This window comes from Acinonyx jubatus, chromosome C1 (assembly GCF_027475565.1).
Source record: "Acinonyx jubatus isolate Ajub_Pintada_27869175 chromosome C1, VMU_Ajub_asm_v1.0, whole genome shotgun sequence".
NCBI lineage: Eukaryota > Metazoa > Chordata > Mammalia > Carnivora > Felidae > Acinonyx > Acinonyx jubatus.
The window spans coordinates 203712501-203733997 of record NC_069381.1 but is presented as its reverse complement, the minus strand read 5'-3'; positions in this window follow the sequence as shown (position 1 = coordinate 203733997).

The window sequence follows — 21497 nt, the reverse complement described above, 5'->3', positions numbered from 1 at the left end:
ACAGACATCTTTATGCCAGCACTTCTGTTTTCAGAACTGGAGGTCCTGGCCCAGGTAAAAGTGATGTAAGGATTTAGGAAAACAAGTAGAACTATTGTTATTTGCCAGTGATATTACCTCTAATCTAAACCAATCCAACAATATTGACATAGAAACTCTTTGAACTAACAAAAGGATTCAGTAAGTGTAAGGATATAAAATTAAATCCCAGCAATAGGATTTCTCTATACTAGTACCAAATATAATGAAAAATTAAGATATCATTTATAATTGCAACAAAACCCATGATGTATTTAGGGATTAACTCGTGCAAGAAGACATACACTTTATAACTCTCAGTGCATTGAACGTTATGTAAATAAGTGAAGAGACATTTATTTGGATGTAATGAGTTAAACTCTCAAAAAGTTAGTCTTTAAATTTGATCAACATCATTCAACATTCCAGTTGGACTTTATTTTATTTTTTTTTAATTTTTTTAAATTTATTTTTGAGACAGAGAGAGACAGAGCATGAATGGGGGAGGGGCAGAGAGAGAAGGAGACACAGAATCGGAAGCAGGCTCCAGGCTCTGAGCCATCAGCCCAGAGCCCGACGCGGGGCTTGAACTCACGGACTGTGAGATCGTGACCTGAGCCGAAGTCGGATGCTTAACCGACTGAGCCACCCAGGCGCCCCTCCAGTTGGACTTTAAAAAGAACTTGATAAATCTCTAAACTTTATTTGGGAAAAGGAAGATCCAAAAATATCTCACTTTAAAAACATTGCAAGTGGGAGTCGGTCCAGATAACAACAATGAGACCTTTGGGGTGTCAACCTATGAAGAGAGAATCACAGTGACATTCCTAAGGGTTAGATCAACCCAAATCCTACAGCTTTGTTGTAATACCCCCCAGGACTTGAGGAGGGACAGCCTCGCCATCCAGTGGGGCTGGATGGAGCCAGACTGGAAAGGGAAGTGGGATCAGAGGGGTCTATGACCCCAGGAAACCCTGGAAGACCTTCCATCAGCCTTTGGCTTTGGGGTCCCCGGGTTATGTTCACTGTTCCTGATCTGCAGAGTTTGGGGGTGTCCCCAAATTGGAGCTTCTTACTCCAATCCCTGCCTATGACATCAGCTTTGGCCACCTTGATGATGATATTTTCTTTGCACACAACTGGACACCCCGCTAAAAGACTTTCTCACAATGTTTCCTCTTTTCGCCAGACCCATTCATTCATTTCATCATTTCCCAGTGCCTGCTATGTGTCAGGAACTGTGTTTCCCCACAGAGGGGAGTCAGGCTACTGTAAGTCTTTCCCAGCTGAGATGGATGTGGCACAATTTGAGTCTTCAGGCAACCTGGAGTGACCTACACTATATCTGATATTTCCAGAGTTAGATGGAGTGTGAGAGGAGTGATCCAGAGTCTGGAGAAAGAAGACAAGAAACATCTGAGTGATAGCCATGTTGCTTCTGTTCTTGGTGATTTGCTCAATGAGGCTTGCCAGCCTTGTGAGGTGTTATTAGCCTCATTTGAAAAATGAGCACTCCAAAGGACAGAGAACTTTGAGAATTTTCCCAGGGGCACACTTCGAGTAAATAGCATAAAGCTAACTTTAACTTGGGGTGCCTGGGTGGCTCAGTTGGTTAAGCAACCGACTGTTGGTTTTGGCTCAGGTCATGATCTCACTGTTCTTGGGTTCAAGCCCCTGAATGGGGCTCTGCAATGACATCATGGAACCTGCTTGGGATTCCTTTTCTCCCTCTCTGTCTCTCTCTCTCTCTCTCTCTCTCTCTGCTCCTCCCTCTCCCCTCAAAAAATAAATAAACATTAAAAATTACAAAAAATAGTTTTAACTCTACTCTTCTGAACCCAAAGCCCATTATATTTCTAATACTAGGTCCTCCACAAATTGTTCGTTCTCTGTCTTGGACAACTGCTGGAGGGAGGTGGGAGACATCCTAGAGACAGAATGGTGGACCAGTTGTGTCTGCAGGCAGTGTGGGCTGAGTGTGACCAGGAGTGTGTCCAGCCTCTTAGATGAGCAAAGCTAATCAGAGCTGTGATAGTTCTAATGCATGTAGGGAGAAGTTTCTTCCTAGGGGCTGAAGAGCAGTCTCCAGTGCAGAGTCCTCAGGCTATGGGGAAGCAGAGGAATAAACTAGCCCAGGGGGGAGGGACTTGCGATTCTGAGAATGGGTGGGTGAAGGTCAGAAATGATAAAACGTGAGGTTGGCCAGGGGTGGCGGACTATCTAAGGCTCCTTCGTGAATCCTCTACTATGAAGCATTGGAGCCACCTGCAGAGAGTTTAACCACTTAAGCCTCACCCTTGCACCCTGACCACAGACAGGGTTTTACCCCAGCACTTGGTTCTGCTTCCTTGGTTCTCAACAGAACACCAGATTTTCTGGAATCATGCTGCCAGCTGTGATGTAGGTTTTAGGCACTGGGAGCTGCTTAACCATGGCTGACCCATTCTCTTCAGAGGTGTGCTCCTCACTTAGGCCTTCAGCCATGGTGTGGTATCTGTCTAGTGTCTTCTAGGGCTCTCCATCTCTTCCTGACCCTGGCCCCAACAGTTCAACTTCCATAAAGTGAAAAGTCTGGCCCAAACCAACCAACCAACCAACAAACAAGTACTGTAAAACCTCGGATTGTGAGGAACTTGTTTCACAAGTGTTCCGCAAGACGAGCAAACATTTCTAATAAATTTCAGCTTGATAAATGAGTGATGTCTTGCAGTACGAGTACATCACATGTGAACGTCACATGATCACGACTGAGCCAGTGGTTCTTGAAATTCGCTTTGAGACACAAGTGCTTTGGATTGCAAGCAGGTTACCGGAATGAATTATGCTCGCAAACCAAGGGTTTACGGTAACAACAACAACCTCCCCCACAAACGTTAAAAGTATATGCTAGCCTTTACAGAAATCAAAATAGCATACAAAACCATTGCAAAATAGAGTGTGGCATATGTTCAAGAACAGGTATATAAATATATAGATCAATGAAGAACTCAGAGACAGTTCTGTCAATGTATAGAACTTCATATACAGTAAATGAGATGCCACAAATCCATAGGGTATTGACAGTGGGTTTAATAGGTGAGATTGGAAAAAGTGGCTCACGATGGAGAAAAATAAAACTGGGTTTTTACTAATGCCACAATTAAAGGTCAATTTCAAAGGAATTAAAGACCTAAATATAAGTAGTAAAATGGTAATAGTAAAAAAAATGTAAAATATCTTTGTGACACAGAAGTAAAGAAAATCTTATTACTTTTTTTTTAATGTTTATTTATTCTTGAGAGAAAGGGAGAGACAGAGCATGAGCAGGGGAGGGGCAGAGCGAGAGAGGGACACAGAATCCGAAGCAGGCTCCATGCTCTGAGTTGTCAGCACAGAGCCCAACGCGGGGATTGAACTCACGAGCTGTGAGATCATGACCTGAGCTGAAGTCAGACGCTTAACTGACTGAGCCACCCAGGTACCCCAGGAAAATCTTTTGAAATACAACCTTGAATGAACACTTTCGGGTAAAATATGATGAATTTCATGACATCCACATTGAGGATTTCTGTTCAATAAAGGATGCCATAGACAAAGTTAATTGATGGCACGATGGGAGAAGGTAGTTAGAGCATCTAAGTCTGATAATAAGGAGATTCTGCAGAAGAGTAACCACAAAAGAAAAATAGGCAAGAGATATAAACAGACAATGCAACCAGAAGAGGAAATCCTAAAAGCCATCAAGCCTATGGAGAGTTGCTCAAATTCGTCAGCAATTGGATAAACACAAATTAAGTGAATGAGCTATCCCTATATACATACTAGTTTGGTAAAAAGTGGGAGGCTGGGAAATGCCAAAGAGTTGGCCAGGATGGGAATTCGAGAATAGAAGATCTCTCAAGAGCCTCTGGAGAGCAATCTGTCGCTTAGAAAAATAAGAATATGCACAGATGTAAGGGGTCACGCACAGGGAGGTCTTCTGCACCATTGTTTACAATGGTGGAGTTGGAAGCAATTGGAAGGTCCGTCCCTGGGTCAGTGACCGGGAAAGGTGTGGGCTTTCATACTGTGCACGTTAGATGTACCTTAGCGACCAAACTAGAGAGGCATAGTGATGAATGACGAAAGGCGTAAGAAACGAGAGGAGGCATCTGCCACAATTTACATAAATGAAAAACACATGCACCTAGAACAACAAAGCCCATTTTGCGAGAATACAAACAAGCCAAAAAGATACACATTAAGCACGTTAGCATGCTTGCCTAGGGGGAGGTGGTTACGAGTTGGGGAATGAGAACGGGAGCATGGGGATAAACGGGAATTTTTTCAAACTTGCCTTCCAGGACAGGCAAACTAGTTAATTGGGTTTGGAGGGAGGATCATTTGATGCGATGCTCTCAGGCTGTCAATTAGGAAACAACAGGCGAGGTGTTTGGATGCGTCAGATCCCTGGGCTCGTCGTCTCCGAGGCTGGAAATAGAATCCAGAGCTGGAGAGGCTGCCTCCCGCAGATGGGGTCAGAGGTGCTGGATGCTGGGCTTCTAATTGGACACACTGTGTCAGAGAGCAGAGCGGAGGCTTCCAACACAAGGCACAGGATGCCAGTGGAGCCTCTGACGCATTTGAGAGAAAAAGAGAGAAGCGAGAAAGCGGCAGTGACACCCTTGCATCCTGTGATTAAGCCCTGGGGGTTGGCCATCAGTGCTGTTCTTTTACAGTTACAGCTGTGTCAACTGTCACCCCGACTGTGTTCCTAGATGCCCTTGGGCGTCAACGGACGTTATTTCCAAAAACACTCTGCGATGTCCTGAGGGCGTGCTGAGAACACAGACGCCTTCTTTCGGACAAAGATTAAAAGTAAGCTCCTCTTACCGACAACCGGGCTGCATTATAAACTTCAAAGTTGCTAAGAGACTGCCTCTGAAATGTTCTCAGCACAAAAAAGAAGTGATAATTGTGGGACTTGATAGGGGTGTGGGTTCTGCTGTGAGGTGATCACATGACAATGCATCAGCATAGCAAATCAGCACGTGGTACACTTTAAACTTAATGTTCTGTGTCAATAATATCACAATAGATAAACTAGGAAGTAAGTAAGTAAATAAATAAATAAAAGCCCATACACCCACACACAAAGCTCGCTCCCGACCACTTACAAGTGTCTCCCTGCCAAGGTGGAGCCCCCATTTCCGGCTCCTTCCTTCATGTTCACGTACAGTTTTACCCTTCTTACGTGGCCTAGGTGGTTGAGACCCTCGGGTGAAGCAAGTGGCCTATTCGGGGCAGGGCGGAGCCAAAATGCTGATTCACCAGTCCGTCTGATCATGTCTCTCCAAGCCCCCAGACCCCCTGCACACATTATTGATGCCTATGGCATACATGCTAGTGACCCAGACTTAACTGGCATTGAACTTACCTCTCCAGCTGAGGGGCTCTGAAGCTGGTCCTGCTGGCACTCTCTTGGCATCCTCTGTGTTAGGGGGGCCCTGGGTCGCTGCCCCATCATGCTTCTCTGTGTCTACCTGGTTGTTATGGCGACGTTTCTGCCTCACTCTTCCTGTGTGGTTCTGCTAGTCCTAACGGGACTGGGAAAATTTGCGCTTTTTTAGAGCATCTCTCAAGAGCTAGGTATAGGGCTAAACAGGTAAGCCCAGAAAGATATGGAACCTTCTTTCAGGGAGCTCACAATCTAGTGTGGTGGGGGGGGGGGGGGTGGGTGGGTACATAAAACAGTCACAGAAATGACTGAGGGAAGTCTGGTGATCCTGTGTTGAAGGATACTGGGGATTTGTTTTAACCAGTTACGGTAGGAAGACAGATTCAGAAAAGACTGTTACGAAGGAAGAAGTTTTTTTCCCCCGGTTTTATTGAGAGATCATTGACATACAGCGCTGTAAAAGTTTAAGGTGGACAGCACAATGATCTGACTTATAGATATCGTGAAATTATTACCACAATAAGTTTAGTTAACACTCATCATCTTATATAGATCCAAAAAAAAAAAAAAAGAAAAAAAAAGATTTTTTTTTGAAAAATCTAAGAAGGTTATGTTTACACAGCCTCAGAAATAGGAGGTACCACACACCACACGGGGCCACATGGAGAAGGATCAGGGTCAGGGAGGAGGCAGAAAGCGAGAGGGAGCAGGCATGGCCCAGACCCTTTACTGGCGTTTTGGTGGGAAGGAGTGGGCAAGGCAGGGCTGGCATTCTGAGTAACTTTAGATAGTCTGAATAACTTCAGTGGACTCTCGATGGTAGGTCCCTAATTGTCCAGTACCTGGCCCTGGGCTGATTTAGTGTAGGGGGAATATAGACTTGGTGTATGAAAATTTGGTCAGAGACGTAGTGGGGTGTGGGCTCTGGGCTGGTTGGTTTCTATACCAAAGGCAGCCTTCCGAGGGGAGTCATTTGCTTTCTTCGGGAAAAAGCCAGCCTCGCAAGAACCAAGGCCGGGACCAAGGCCTCAAATGCCAGAGCATCAAGAATACAGAAAATAAGAAAATATTGTCGATTCAGTAAGCAATTACGTTCTCTGAGAGTCTGTAACAAAGGACCCTGCTTTAACCGGTGTCAGGGACAGCTTCCACGAGGACGTGATGAGTACGGCGAAGGCTACAGACTGAATGGAAATTAATTGGGAGGGGTTAGGAGCCACATTTCACATTTCAGAAGTGACATGTGCCAAGGTCCTGGGGTGGCAGAAAGCGCTAAGTGACTGAGGAACAGAGACGTATGACTGGAGTGGGAGGAGGTGGAACTTGGGAGATGAGCAGAGGCGGGCTCTACAAGGATTGTGAGCAGTGCTAAGGATTGGGATATTAATTTGAGAGGAGCAGCTGGCCCTTGAAGGACTGTAAGTAGGGCGCGGTCAAGAACCCACATCCACCTGCTTGGCTGGTCTCTCACACGTCACCTGGATATGAGCAGAACCCTCCTCTGGGTGGGTGGGTCCTGTTGCTATCCTCCAGTGGCTAGGATCACCATCAGTGCTGCCACCTTCCTGATTGGGAGGGTCCCTGCTCCCCTACCTTCCCCAGCAGGTGGAATTTCCTCCGACAGACAGCTGGACTGCCATGCCTGCATTGGCTCGCTGCTTTGGTCGCATAGCCTGGGCGGGTTCCTCGGTGTCCATCCTCCAGCTCGCGTCTTCCTCTCTTGTCCATACAGCTGCCGGTCCAGTGAAGGAAAGGGCCTTCTAGTGGGGTTTCCTTTAGCCAAATTTTGCAAAAAGTTGAAAGATTTGATGAAAAGTGGCCCTTCTGCCAGCAAGCACTCTCTCCTCCTAATGAATGGGAGATTGGTATGCGGAGGGGCACAGAGATGAAGTCAGGCTGGCTTCTTCCCATTAAAAATGCAGGAAAAACAAGTCAGCAAGGCTGTAATGCAAGGAGATGCAAAACCCAATTTGGAGCAGTTAGGTGTAAGGTCCAGGTGTCCAAATGGGAAGTTGTCGGAGAATTAGTCCCACAGTGGTCTTGGGATTAATGTCTCCTCCTTAGAGTCCTGTGTTTAAAATACAGAAGGAACTTACAGAATGAGTAGTCACAGGGATGCAAGGTAAAGCATAGGGAAAACAGTGGTATTGTCGAAGTGCTGTGCGGTGACAGATTTATGGTGAGAATAGCATAACATGTGGATGTGTCCAATCACTACGTTGTACACCTAAACTAATGTAACATGGTGAGTCATCTAAACTTCACTCAAACAAGAAATGCCAAGGGGTGCCTGGGTGGATCGGTTGGTTAAGTGTCCGACTCTTGATGGCAGCTTGGGTTATGATCTCATGGTTTGTGGGATCGAGTCCTGAGTCTGGCTCTGTGCTGTTGGCACGGAGCCTGCTTGGGATTGCCTCTCTCCCTCTCTTCCTGCACCTCCCCTGTTCTCTCTCTCTCTGTCTCTCAAAATAAATAAATATTTTTTAAAAATACCAAAAAAAATACAGCAAGAACTTGATCTTCTGCTTCTGGTTCACTTGCCTTCCCAACCTGATTTGTTTTGTTTCCTTTGACTCTTCCCTGGGTAGCTTTAGAGGACTTGCTTCGGTCCAAACTTGGAAGAGAAAACCAAATGAACCAGTGGGCAAGAGTGGGAGGCAGTCAGGCAGTGGGGGGAATGCACTGTGAAGTAGCCTGGGGGGACATATCACAGAGTAGCCTCAGGAACTGCCCTGCTCCCCGTCCTGGAGGGACCCAGGAGAGGTTGGGGTGCAGGGAGGCTGTCGGTCCCCTCTGCTAGTTTAAGTATCCGGAAGTTTAAACCCGAGTCTCGGCAGTGGAAGGAACGCGGGACTTGGAGACCAACGACCCGTGTTTGGATCTCTGTTCAGCCACATTCTAGCTGCGGGGCTTTGGGCAAAACAACTCAGATTTTCCCTTTCGTTGTTTGCAAAATGAGAAGATTGATCTAAATGACTTCGTTTGCAGGAGATGGGGGTGGATTCCTATCCGTAGAGCTACCTTCGCAGGATGTGTGAAGAAAGGGTCTCTTTAAACTGATGCTCCCACCCTCAGCTTCAACGGAAAGCTCTTCATTAAAGGCTCTAGCTTGAGGCAGTTAACGTTCTCATTAAAATGCAAATTCATTCTCCACGCAGCTGCCCCGGTAGTTTTCCTTGTGTTGGCATCTATTTCCTTTCTCTACTTAGAAAGTGTGACGGTAATAAAACCCAAATTCCTTAACCGGGCATTTCAAAGCACTCTCTATCAAGACCCCAGCCTTACTCTAGCACTATCCAGCAGGCAATGTGGGGGCGTGGTCGGGAGGCAGGTGCTGCGGGGGCGTGGTGAATAGGCTGGCCCTGTGGGGGCGTGGTCAGCAGGGATGGGCTGTGGGGAAGTGAGAAGGCTGACAGTGTGGGGGCGTGGTTGGGAGGCAGGCGCTGTGGGGGCGTGGCTAAGAGGGGAAACTGGTCTGGGGTCATCTCAGTTTGGCTTAATCCAAACGCGAGCTTGGCAAAATTATGAGGTATTTTGCGCCTTCAGTTTCCTTCTCTGTCAAGAGAATAACAAGGGTACCTATCTCGTGAGAGTATTACAAGGATAAGTATTATAATTTGTTCAAAACACTTAACCCCGTGACTGGAACAAAGTAAACATTTAGTAAATGTTAACTGTTTTTGTGGCAAACCGCTATCCGTTTTCTCCAACAGATCTATTTCCTCCCTATTCTGCACGTTGCTCATTTCATCCACTCAGTAGAACATGTTCGTACATCACCTTTTTTTCTACCTGAAATCTTTCTTCAAGGTCCTGTTCAAATGTCACCATATCCAGGAAGCCTTTCTTGAACTTTTGGGAGAATTAATTACCCTCACTAACTCTTGGCTCTTTCCTTGTGCCTCTCTTGAGAATGTATTTTATTCTGTTTTATCCGACGATGATTTATGCATGTACCTCTTTCACCCCACCTCCATGCAACCACCTTCATTCCCAGCCACCAGCCTGTGAGCGCTAAGAGGGCAGAGAAGACAGCTCATTCCTCCTTGAATAATTCAATTAGTTCAATAAACATTTGATGAATGAGCAAATGATGGGATGAATGCATGAGTGGAAGGTTACTCAAATGGCGCTTTCTGTCATTATTACAGATTGGTTCTATCAGAGAGCAGGACTTCAAGAAACTTGAGTTTCAATATGGTTGGTGCTCATGGGATGTAAGGCTTGAGGTTTGAGATGCAGCCATGGAGAGGCAGGACTGTGTGGGGCCAAAGAAGGTGTCGGGTCCCCAGACAAGTGCTACTTTCTTTTTAAATTAAAAAGAAAAATAAAAAGCTCTGTGGCCTTGGTCTGAGTTGATGGTGACATGTAATTACATGAGAGATGATGAATAGACAAGAACAAATGCTGTAAATCTGAATGTAGCAAAGCCCATATCCATCTTGCCGGATTTTGCACCTCTAGGTAAAACCCCCTGAATTGATAGTGGCTCTTGAAGGAGGGAATTGCTTCTCTCAAAGATTAATGGGGTGATGTGGGAGGCCGAGGCAGAACATATCCTGTAAGACCCAATTATACAAAACTGGGTTCCAGCAATCCCAAAATTAGCTTTAGATTTGTTTAGTGAGGATTCTACTTATTTAAAAGATGATCACTGGGGTGCCTGGGTGGCGCAGTCGGTTAAGCGTCCGACTTCAGCCAGGTCACGATCTCGCGGTCCGTGAGTTCGAGCCCCGCGTCGGGCTCTGGGCTGATGGCTCAGAGCCTGGAGCCTGTTTCCGATTCTGTGTCTCCCTCTCTCTCTGCCCCTCCCCCATTCATGCTCTGTCTCTCTCTGTCCCAAAAATAAATAAACGTTGAAAAAAAATTTTTTTAAAGATGATCACCAAAGTCTCAGGTTTAACTTCACTTCACTGATCACATTTTCAAGTGGGATGGAAAAGTGGCATTATTCAGGTGAAACTGTAATCTCAGGACCAATAGGGGGTTGAGAGTTCCTATAACTGTCCAGCACGATCACCGGGTGCTCCACTAGCCCTGGGGCAGCAAAGACAAAAGTGGAAGAAACTTTCTGGGGAGTCTGTGGAAAGCTTTCCATTGCCATGGCCTCTGGGAAATGACCATCAGTGCCACCACCAATGGGATGCTATTGACATTTTATCCCTTTTACTTTCTATGTTTCTCTCATGCTCCATTCCAGTAGTTTCTGTCAGCTTCTCAGGGTTCTCTTTAATCAAAACTAGCAGGCCCATCCCAAGTCTCCAGAAACCGTGGGCCTCCCTCACAAGTTTTCTGACCTCGAACTTAATGATTGCTCTAGGTTCTACCCATCAGTCTTTAGCTACTTAGAATCTCTCTCGTGTCCAGTTCCTTGGCATTCATGATTGATTTAGGATAATTTGTGGGAGTGGGGAGGGGCTTCCTTTTATCTAGCCCTATGTTGAACTACTTCGTCCAAATGCATCCATATCTCCAGATTCTGGAACTGGGGCGAGCAGGGCCAGATCTGGTATCCAGCCCAGGATACCAGGAGGCCAAGTCCTCAACCCCAATCACCCCGTTGCCTTGGAAATGGGGTCAGTCTGTTTGTTTTCTTTTTCTCCCTTAAGGAGGAGCGAGTTGCTGTAGAAAATTTTTAAGATCTCATAATGTACCAGGCGCTTTACATTTATTACAACTTTCCATTTAATCCTTGTAAGGGTAGGAAATACTACTAAGAGGTACAGTCACAAATCATACCCAGGTAATCTGACCACAGGCCATTTGTGTTTATCTATGATACTCCCTGAGATTCAGCTTCCTCACCAACAAAATGGTGATAATATTAGTTTGAATCACAGAACATTGTCTATTTTCAATATTTTCAATATAAAAATTACAGTTTCAGATAGTTCAACATGTAATATTCCCTGCCTTATAAGTTAGTTGTAAAGATAGTCTTTGTCAAATGTCTGACACATAGCAAACTTAATTAACACTGGCTGTTTTAATTGTACTGTTTGCTTCATTTCTTACTTTGTGTGTGTGTGTGTGTGTGTGTGTGTGTGTGTGTGTGTGGTTTTCTGCTCCCTGTGTTATAGCTATAGGTGTGTGTAACACTTGGCAGATAGTAAACCCTCAATAAATACCTATTGAATTGAATGGGATTTAACGGAACTTGTAAAGAAAAACAAAACAAAATGTGTGCCGTATCCTATGAATTCCAGAGTGGATGTCATTTGTAACCAATAATTGTATCCATCCCATCTGTGCTCTCCTTTTGTTTTTTTATTGGTTTCAGGGGGTAGAATTTAGTGATTCGTCACTTACATACAACACCCAGTGCTCAGCACAGCAAGTGCCTCCTTAATGCCCATCACCCATCTAGCCCAAACCCCTGCACACCTCCCCTCCAGCAACCCTCAGTTTGTTCTCTGTATATAAGAGGCTCTTATGTCTTCCTCCCTCTCTTTTTATTTTACTTTATTTTTCCTTCTCTTCCCCTATGTTCATCTGTTTTATTTCTTAAATTCCACATATGAGTGAAATCATATGACATTTGTCTTTCTCTGACTGACTGATTTCACTCAGCATAATACACTCTAGCTCCACCTATGTTATTTCAAATGGCAAGATTTCATTCTTTTTGGTTGCCAAGTAATATTCCATCGTATATATAAACCAGATCTTCTTTATCCATTCATCAGTGGATGGACATTTGGGCTCTTTCCATACTTTGGCTATTGTTGATAGTGCTGCTAGAAACATTGGGGTGCATGTGCCCCTTTGAATCAGCATTCTTGTATCCTCTGGATAAATACCTAGTAGTGCAATTGCTGGGTCGTACAGTAGATCTATTTTTAATCTTTTGAGGAACCTCCATACTGTTTTCCAGGGTGGCTGCACCAGTTTGCATTCCCACCAACAGTGCAAAAGGGTTCCTCTTTCCATTTGAGCCCTCCTTATTGGTGTATGGTTAATAGGTCCTACTTTAATTTTTCTCATCGAAGACTTCTGAAAAGTGGTTGTCTCGTTGTCCTGTTGTGGCTACTTGATAAAAGCTACAAGCTCCTAATTTCAACACCCAAAGACCAGGATATCCTGACAATAGAGAAAATCTTGGCCTTCAACAAGTGTCTTTCTTGTTTTAAAAATAGGTCTTTGTTTTTTAATTTTTAACGTTTATTTATTTTTTAGAGCTAGAGAGAGACAGAACACAAGTGGGGGGGGGGGCGGCGGTGAGGGGCAGAGAGAGAAGGAGACACAGAAGCTGAAGCAGGCTCCAGGCTCTGAGCTGTCAGCACAGAGCCCAAGGTGGGGCTCCGACCCACAAACCATGAGATCATGACCTGAGCCGAAGTCAAATGCTTAACTGACTGAGCCACCCAGGTGCCCGTAGACCCATTCTTTTACTAGGCTTAGTGTCTTTGGGTTCGGGAGACACAGCTAACCTCTGGAGCATGCAGTGTCTTCTGGAGGAACACCGGTATGGCGAAAGAGGCTCTGGACTTTGAGATGAGGTTTCAGAACATCCGTGCATCTCACGTGACTTAAGTCACGCACGACGCGTGGGACCAAATTGGGTTTTGGACAACTGAAGAAAGCAGTGTATAAAATCTCCACTGTCTGGGAGGTAAAGATGACACAAATTCTGTTCTTCTCTTGGCTGCTTCCGTCCATCGTTGGCAGCCATGTTCAAAGTTTCCCGGCTACCTGGAATCATCTGCATCCCCCCTGTGCAGAATTAATCAAGATCTCCTCCACTGCCCCCTGAGTACACATTTATGACAGCCCATTGCATTTAGGTTTGTATAGATGATTTTCCAAAAGCCATTTTCTCCCACTAGACACTATGCAGGCAGCCCTCGGATCTTAATCATGTTGTAACACTGATGCCTAATGCAATGCTTGGCACAAAGAAAATAGCCAATAAATGCTTGTTAATAATAATAGCACTATGCTTACTGTTCTGATTGAATCTCACAAAACCCAGACCTACTATGATGATTTCTATTTTATGGACGAGGAAGCAAAAGCAGAGAGAATAGCCTGATCAGGACTCACAGCTAGTGAGGGGCAGAGGCAGATTCCAACCTGGGCAGTCTGGAGCCAGAACGTGCCCATTAACTGCCTCCCTCTCCTTTTAATAGATGGAGGCTTCTTGACTTGTGGCTAAAATGAAGAGTAATGAAGCATGGTTCAGAAGGAAGGAATTCACTGTTGTAGGAGGAAAACAGGATTTCCTCTCCTGGGCTTGTGACTGGTATTGTTCAAAGACCCCACACCCTACTTCAGCTGATGGGTACTGGTGAGACACGCGGGCAATTGAGAGATTTCAGAGTTGAAGTCAGAGGGGAAAAATGCCCAAAAGGGACTCTGAAGAGTCTCATTCACCCAGAACACTAATTGGCTCAGCAGCCGAGAGGGCCGGGAGCCTTCGGGGTTTGCTTGCGAAGCCCCCTGGCTGCTCTGACCCGCGGCTGCCGGTTGCTTCAGCAGCATCTGGACACCCAAGCGTCGTGACATTTCAGCCTTGTTCCTGAGGCTCATTAGGACAGAGCCAGGGGATGCATGTAATGAATGCATGAATGCTGCGCCTCCATGAATGCCTAATGTGCAAATTGCTTCCCCCGCGCGCCCTCGTGCAGGGCTGTGCGGGGAGACTGATGATTAAACCGTGAACCTGGCCCCGGGGCTAGGGCGGCGGCGGCGCGCGCCTGAAATGATGTGTTCGCTTCCATTCATGTCTGCTGCGGATCCGCCCGAACCTCTGCGCCCCAGCGGACCATGACTCACGTCTTATTCCCTGTAGCCGCGTGTGTTTTGACTTTCAAATTCATCTGTCTGACGCCACGCCGGGCTGAAGTCAAGACAGCTTGGGGCAGAAGCAGCTTCCCAGAAGAAAAGCCACCTCCGCCGGCTGGAGAGCGGAACTTGGTGCCAGCAGCTACGCAAACTCTTGCCTCCGCTCTTTCTCATTCCAGTGGCGGGGATGGGGGGCGGGGGGCGATGCCTTGCCTGGCAGGGGCGTCCCGAAAGCAAGTCTAATCACGTTGGAATAAAGGAAATGATCTTTTAGCTGGGTTACAGTTTCAAAGTTCAGCTATTGCTAGCCCGGTGTCAGTGAATTCCCAGGGATTGGGAGGTGGATGATAATCAGGCAGGGTATCTCTGCAGAGGGCCGCAAACTTTCCAGAGCATTTCTATGACTGTTATATAATTGGGCCCTTGCAGCAACTGTCTAAGGCTCTTCTCCCAGGTAATATCACGTCTTTTGGCAAATTAAGAAACAGGGGCTCGGAGGGGCGCGTGGGTGGCTCAGTTGGTTGGGCATCCGACTTTCGCTCAGGTCATGATCTCAGGGTTCCTGAGTTCCAGCCCCGGCAAAGGTCTCAGTGCTGACAGCTCAGAGCCTGGAGTCTGCTTGGGATTCTGTGTCTCCCTCTTTCTCTGCCCCTCCCCTGCTAGTTCCCTTGCTAGCGCGTGCAAATATATAAACATTAAACATAAATAAACATTTAAAAATAAATAAATATGATTTACTTCTCTCTCTCTCTCTCAAAATAAATAAACATAAAAAAAAAAACAAAACAAAACAGGGGCTCAGAAAGGTTGAATAATTTGCCTGTGGTCACACAGCCAGACAGGAGCCTAGTAATATACCTTCCACCATATTTAACTCCTGCTTGTTGAATTTGTTCTGAGGCTAACTTTACTGCGGAACTAAAACATCTTTAAAATTTAAATGATTTTTGGTTTGTTTTTTTTTTTTTTGGTTATTGAATATAGCATTTTTGGAGATGAGAAGAAGGGAGGGGGATGTGACTTATACAACCAATAGTCCTGGACCCCAAAATGAAAATTAAGCCCCACTCAAGGTTGAACTACAATGTAACACAAAATTTCCAAAAAAATTAGTCCTTTGAAGAATTTTCTTGTTATCTTTAAGGATTACTTCTACTCCTATTTTCTTAATATTTTTCTATACTGAGTCTTTTGTTAAGCTTAAATGAAAGGAAGTTTGTATCACTGCCTCAACTTAAAAATTTTATCACCTCCATACATAGGCAACCCAAACCATAAATTCAATAAAGTATAGAGATGTTAATAAATTTCTGTTTAGATCCTGCAGCCTATAAAAAGCTCTGAGCCTAAGCCCCCCCCCCCCCCAAAAAAGAAGATTTTCAAGTGTCAGAAAACTGTTCAAAACATACTAGCCCCAAACTGAAAATTTCATCTTTATATAACCAGGAGAATGGTACAAAGAATAAATTTCAGACTGTACAATTCAGTTATACTTTTGCCATGTCTATGCCTGACATAAAATCACTTTCAATGGTGCTGTGGCTATGCATTCTGTACTTTGAGAAACAGATGTATCTGGTTGACTCTTTTGATAATGGGAGCCCCCAGGGGAATGCAAGACAAAATCCTCATTGCCAACTTATCTCACTGTTCTTCCCCAGGTAACACTATGACTGTTACTCAAGTTGTAGTAATATTTTAAACCACTTGATCTCAATATTTGTATCAGTCAGTTTGGGCTAAGTGAGATACAGTAACAAACAATCCCCCCAAATCAATTGCTTAAAACAGCTTTATTTCTTGCTCACTCTGCAAGCCACTGAAAGATCTGGAAGGCAACACTCCACATTGCAGTCAGTCACTAAGGGACCAGGCTGTGTGGGCAGTCACTATCCCAAACCTTGCCTGTCACTGTGGTGAGGGAGAGTGAACTCTGTGGTATGTCCACTCTAAGCTCATGGTCTAGAACTTGTCACATGGTACCACCCAATCAGGAGTCCAAGAGGTGTAGTTATATCATATGGCCAGAAGAGGAGAAAATCAGAAATATTTAGTAACAGTACTAAGAGTTACAACAAAATTTTAAGATTACATATGCATTTGAGCATCTGTTTATGGCTCTGGAGCTGTCTGATAAAAAGAATACTATAATATACACTTAAACAGTTGTGTTCAATTTCATGGGATTCAATGGACTTCACCTTAAAACTCTATGCTCTAATAAAAGGAGTAACTGCATGCAGTGGGGGGTAGGGATTGATCAAGGAAGGCTTCGCTAAGGAGACAAATCAACTAAATTTTTTTCGAAGAGTCAAAATGGTGGAGAAGAGTGGTAGACCATTTTCAGGGCAACGAGAATGATGTGTGCCTTTGAGAGAGCAGGACACACACAAGAAAGAAAAAAAAGAGAGAAAGAAATAAAGAAAGAAAGAAAAAGAAAGAAAGAAAGAGAAAGAAAGAAAGAAAGAAAGAAAGAAAGAAAGAAAGAAAGGATTAAAGATGGGTCTGATGACAGTAAGTATACCTTCTGGTAGAGAAGTTTACATAACTGAAGCTGAAAAACCAGGAAGTTAGGACTGGAGAGGTATGAGAGAGCATTGAGGAAAAAAAAAATCAGTGAAAAATCTCAAACTGTGGAAAGTTAATCCAGTTGGTACCAGTTGAGCAGAGGAAACTCATAATGGAAAAATGTTGAAAGATAATTTGCTATTATATTTTTAAGCATCAAGCCCTGTGGTTTCCATTTAGTAGGCAATTAATATAAATTGACTTTTATTTTTTTAAGTCAAACACTCCAGTTATTCAATCAATAGTATTTTCTGAGTGCTGGCTCAGAATAGAAATAGAAACTATTTCCCTTAAGTTACCAACTTCCTGGAGGAAAAATGCATATGAGAAAGGAGATTAGTGATAAACACTGGAGAGGTTGGAAAGAGATTCTGAGAAAGACCAAACATAAGGGGATATGAAGAGGCTGTGGAAATGGACAAATAAGAAAGGAGTAACCGGGAGAATTAGCAATGGATAGGGAAGAAGGGGGTGGAGGGAGTACAGGAATGAGCTAAGGAATTATGATTCCGTGGTTGGAACTGTGGGTCAGAGATTATTATTGATCATGTGACGACACATAGGAGGAGATAAGAGATTGGGAAGGAATTGGGTCAGCTTGGGTCTTGATATGTTTCTTTGTAGATGTGAGTACTTTTAGGATTGGTTTGGATGGCTTTGGGGTATAGAGTGAAAGAAACAAAACAAGATCCCTGACCTCATGTCCTCAAAGAGATTATAATCAACTGGGAAGAGAACAGTCTAAGAATCTTACAAATAAATACTACATTACAACTGCAATAAGTTCTAACCAGGAAAGATATGTGGCCCATGAGAGAATATTCTGGAGAGAATTTGCTGTGTCAAAGAAGTCAGAGAAGCTTCTCCAGAAGAAAGGGTAACTGAGCTTCCTTGGAAATAAGAGGTTGAATGGGAGAAGCAGTGGGGTTGGGGAGATTTCCTAGGGAGAGAGATAGGATAAAGGATGTTTGCTCTGAGTTAGATGCTGTTTGGAGTCTTGAATTAGGACAAAGATGTGCTTTGGGGATGGGGGACCAGAATGAGGACTCATGAAGAAAATTCAGTCAAGCAGTTTCACTTGGGAAAAACACGGGGGCGGGGGGAGGGGGGTGGGGAGGCACAATTCTCATCATAGGGAAGAGGACTGAGACCAGCTCTATGGAGCCCTGGAGTTCTAGCATCCATGGTCAAGCCTACAAAAGTTCATATGTCAGGCCAGTACAAGGGAAACGACCCAAAATTTAATAATAAAGTTGTTCAAAGATGGAACAAGTGAAATCATATGGTAATGAATTGCTTGCCATTGGAGGTATTTAAGTATATGCTGGAAAGTTGTTGTTATAAATGTGATGGAATAGATTAAAGTAATAGACTAGGTTAGAGTAGATGTGCCTTTCCAATCATAATAATCTATAAGCTAGTTTGTACTCCGATAAACTCAACTGTATTTATTCAAGATTCAATTTAAAATGAAATCTTTTTAAGCTGAGAAAAAGATGTTCTTTACAAATGTCAGCAGCATTTTCATAATAAGAGTAAATAATGGACTGGTGAGCAAGTCTCTAGAAAAGCTGTAGGAAAGGTCAAATGTATTTACATTTAAATCTAGCTTTATGTTTAATGAGAAGTTGGGATATGAGGAAAGTTTAAAGATGTAAGAAATGGAAAAATTAGTGTTTCATTATGCCATCTAAGAAAGGTATGGAAATAACCATATCTTTTGAAGGAGACAGAGAACCAAATTTACTATAGTATTGATATGACTTCTCTTAACTAATCGTATTTTTAGTATTCTTCTTTATATCAGATGTGATTTATGAAATGGCCCTGGAGTCACTGCTTCTAGTTCTAAGCCCCTTGGGCAGCAATAATGGGGATATTTCATTTCCTCATGTTTAAAGCTACTGAAGCAACTTTTGCAAATACTCACAAAGGACAACTTGTACAGATGCATTTCATTCTGCTAATGTTTGCTTATGGGGCTCGAAGTAGTTTAGAGTACTCCAAAAGGGGCTGGTTAAAACCAAACTGGAACTTTATCAATCATGTCTCTCTTTGTTGTTTTTTACTTCAGTTTCCCCCCTACACCCCCCACTTTCAGGTTCTTACCTCTAGTCTACAGTCTTTGTTCTGGCTTTTGAGGATTCTCGGGGTTCACCGTATAGTCTTTTTCTCAGGCTTGCTTTCTTAGGCTGTAATTCTCTGTTTATCAAAACTTAGGATCCATCAGAATCACATAGAGGGGTAATAGGACCTCAATCACTAGGATCCATCCCCAACGTTTCTGATTTGATAGATCTGAGTGGGGTCTGAGAATTTGCGTTGCTATTCTCCAGGTGATGGCTGATGTTGTTGATCTGGAACCACAGAGAGAATCACGGCACTGTCACTGTAAATCCCCTTACCTGTAGCATATCCTCCTTTCTTCAGTGTCAAAGTCGTAGATGATTTGATTTGTGTGCTAATTCCCAGACTCCATACTGAAAGTTCAAGAAAAAAAAAATTGCCTGATTTGTGGGATACAGCCTCAGTGGCTTTCTTTGGGGGAGGAGATTTTAGGTTGGGGAGCCTGTTTTCAATTCCCGACTTCATATTACACATGGGAGTACCCTGCCTCCAGAAGTGATATACTCATTTTACCAAAATAGCACTCTGAACTCCCAAAAAAGACTACGTGAACTGTGAAAGTCATCTGGTGAATCAGTGGGAGCCCTGAAGACAAAATGCTAAACTTGACCATAATGATGCTAAACTTTGACCTTGAAGACTCTCATGCAACTCCTTGGGCTTCTGGTTAAAAGGAGGCATAAAAATGTGTACTTGGGTGATTTCCAAACAGAAAATATCCTTGTTAAAATGTTTGCATGTATGCACTCAAAATGTTGATTCACAAAACAATTATGCCAGGAGATCTGAAAGAGTCATTCAGTGTTGTTTTAAACAAAGTAATTAACTTCTAGGGCACAAACTTCTTTTCCCAAAATCCACTAAGGGAGCAGATGCTCAGACATGCATGGCATTAGATTAAGGAAATGGTACTTTCTTTTCCTCCAATCACCAGATGGTTCTAGAATCCAAAGGCAATGGAAAAGAAAGCCTAAATTTATCTAAGTGGCTGTCATTGAGGATTTATGGGAAAAATCATATTTTAGTACCTAGTAGGCAAATGCAAAAATAATTTCACAGCCAAATCCCATTTCACAAAGAGAAGAGACACAGTGTCCAAGGGTTAGAAGAGGCCTTAAATGTTACGTAGTTTATCTAGGGCCACCAATAATGTGGTACCTTGATAAGAAGGAGAGGCAGAAGGAGAAGGAGAAGGAGGAGAAGAGGAGGAAGAGGAGGGGGAAGGAGGGGGAAGAGGAAGAAGAAGAAGAAGAAGAAGAAGAAGAAGAAGAAGAAGAAGAGGAACTACCACTCCCCAAAACAAAGAATAAACAAATACTAGAATTATAAATGGCTCATTTTTCTTATGTGCAATTTCAAATTTTAACTCAAATACCAGGAAAATGTTTTACAAAATAAGGGAAACAGTAGAAAAATATAGTGAAAGAAAATCTCCTTAAAAAAAATATCAGCATAATTTGTTAGCAGTACCTGGAGCTCACATGAATCAGGCAGTTCATATGCCTAACCACACTCTGAGAGGATGAAAACTTTCCAAAATGGAGCTTTGATAGTAGGAATGAAGACATCTTAGCTCAATTCAAGACAGCATCATTTGGGCCAGCCATTCAGTCTAAGGCAATGGGGTCAGTGTGAGGGTACAGTGGTAGAAAACAGAGTTCCTGCCTCCCAGAACTAGTGAATTTTGTCTGAGAAACTAGATAGTTACAGTATTAAGCACACCCAGTTTCTGATTTATATGTTCTCTGAAAGCAATTTGGCAGGCTCTGCCTTTGCAAGGGAAGTAGAAAAACATTTCATTCTTCTTTGATAGTGAGCTTTTTTTTAAAAAAAAAATTCATCTTATGACAGGAACATTTATTAATAAAGAAAGTATACTATAACTAAGAGGAAGAAGCTTAAATAAATTTTGGAACCAGGGAGGCAAAGAGTAAACAGGAGTATAAAGAAGGAGGAGTAAACAGAAGAGAAGGGAGGCAGACATGTGAGGAATGAGCAATGAGAAACAGCCCAGACCTTCAGACGGGACTCCGCCAGGAGTCTTATCTTCCAAGGGAGAGAACAATGAGGGAATTAAGAGATGGGGGAGAAGGAGATGACACAAACAGGAGACAGAAGACACATTGGCTTCTCTATCTTAGTTGCTTCCATACAAATTGAAACAAAATGGGAAGTAATGGAGCGGAGGAGAGATACATTTCGAATTGAGGAATATCTAAGAGTGCTTGTACAAATGACAAAATCAAAGTCTGGTCTAAATGAAATATGAAATTGAGTAACAAAGAATGAAATGGCTAAGATTTAAGAAAATCTGATCATAAAAACAAATTAGCCCATTCTGATTACTTAGATTTGAATTGTGAATGATTGGCTTTATCTTCACAGCACATGGTAAGGATCCAAGCTAATTTAGTGAGAACTATTACCATGCATGGTACATAATTATTTTGAAAATGGTCCAGATATAAAGCTTTGTTTCTCGGAGGCAATGATAGTTGGCAATTTGGACCTAACAGAAGATTAAAATTTTGTAAGGAACCTTTAAAATGATTTTATCTCAGGCTTAGTAATACAAAGATTTATC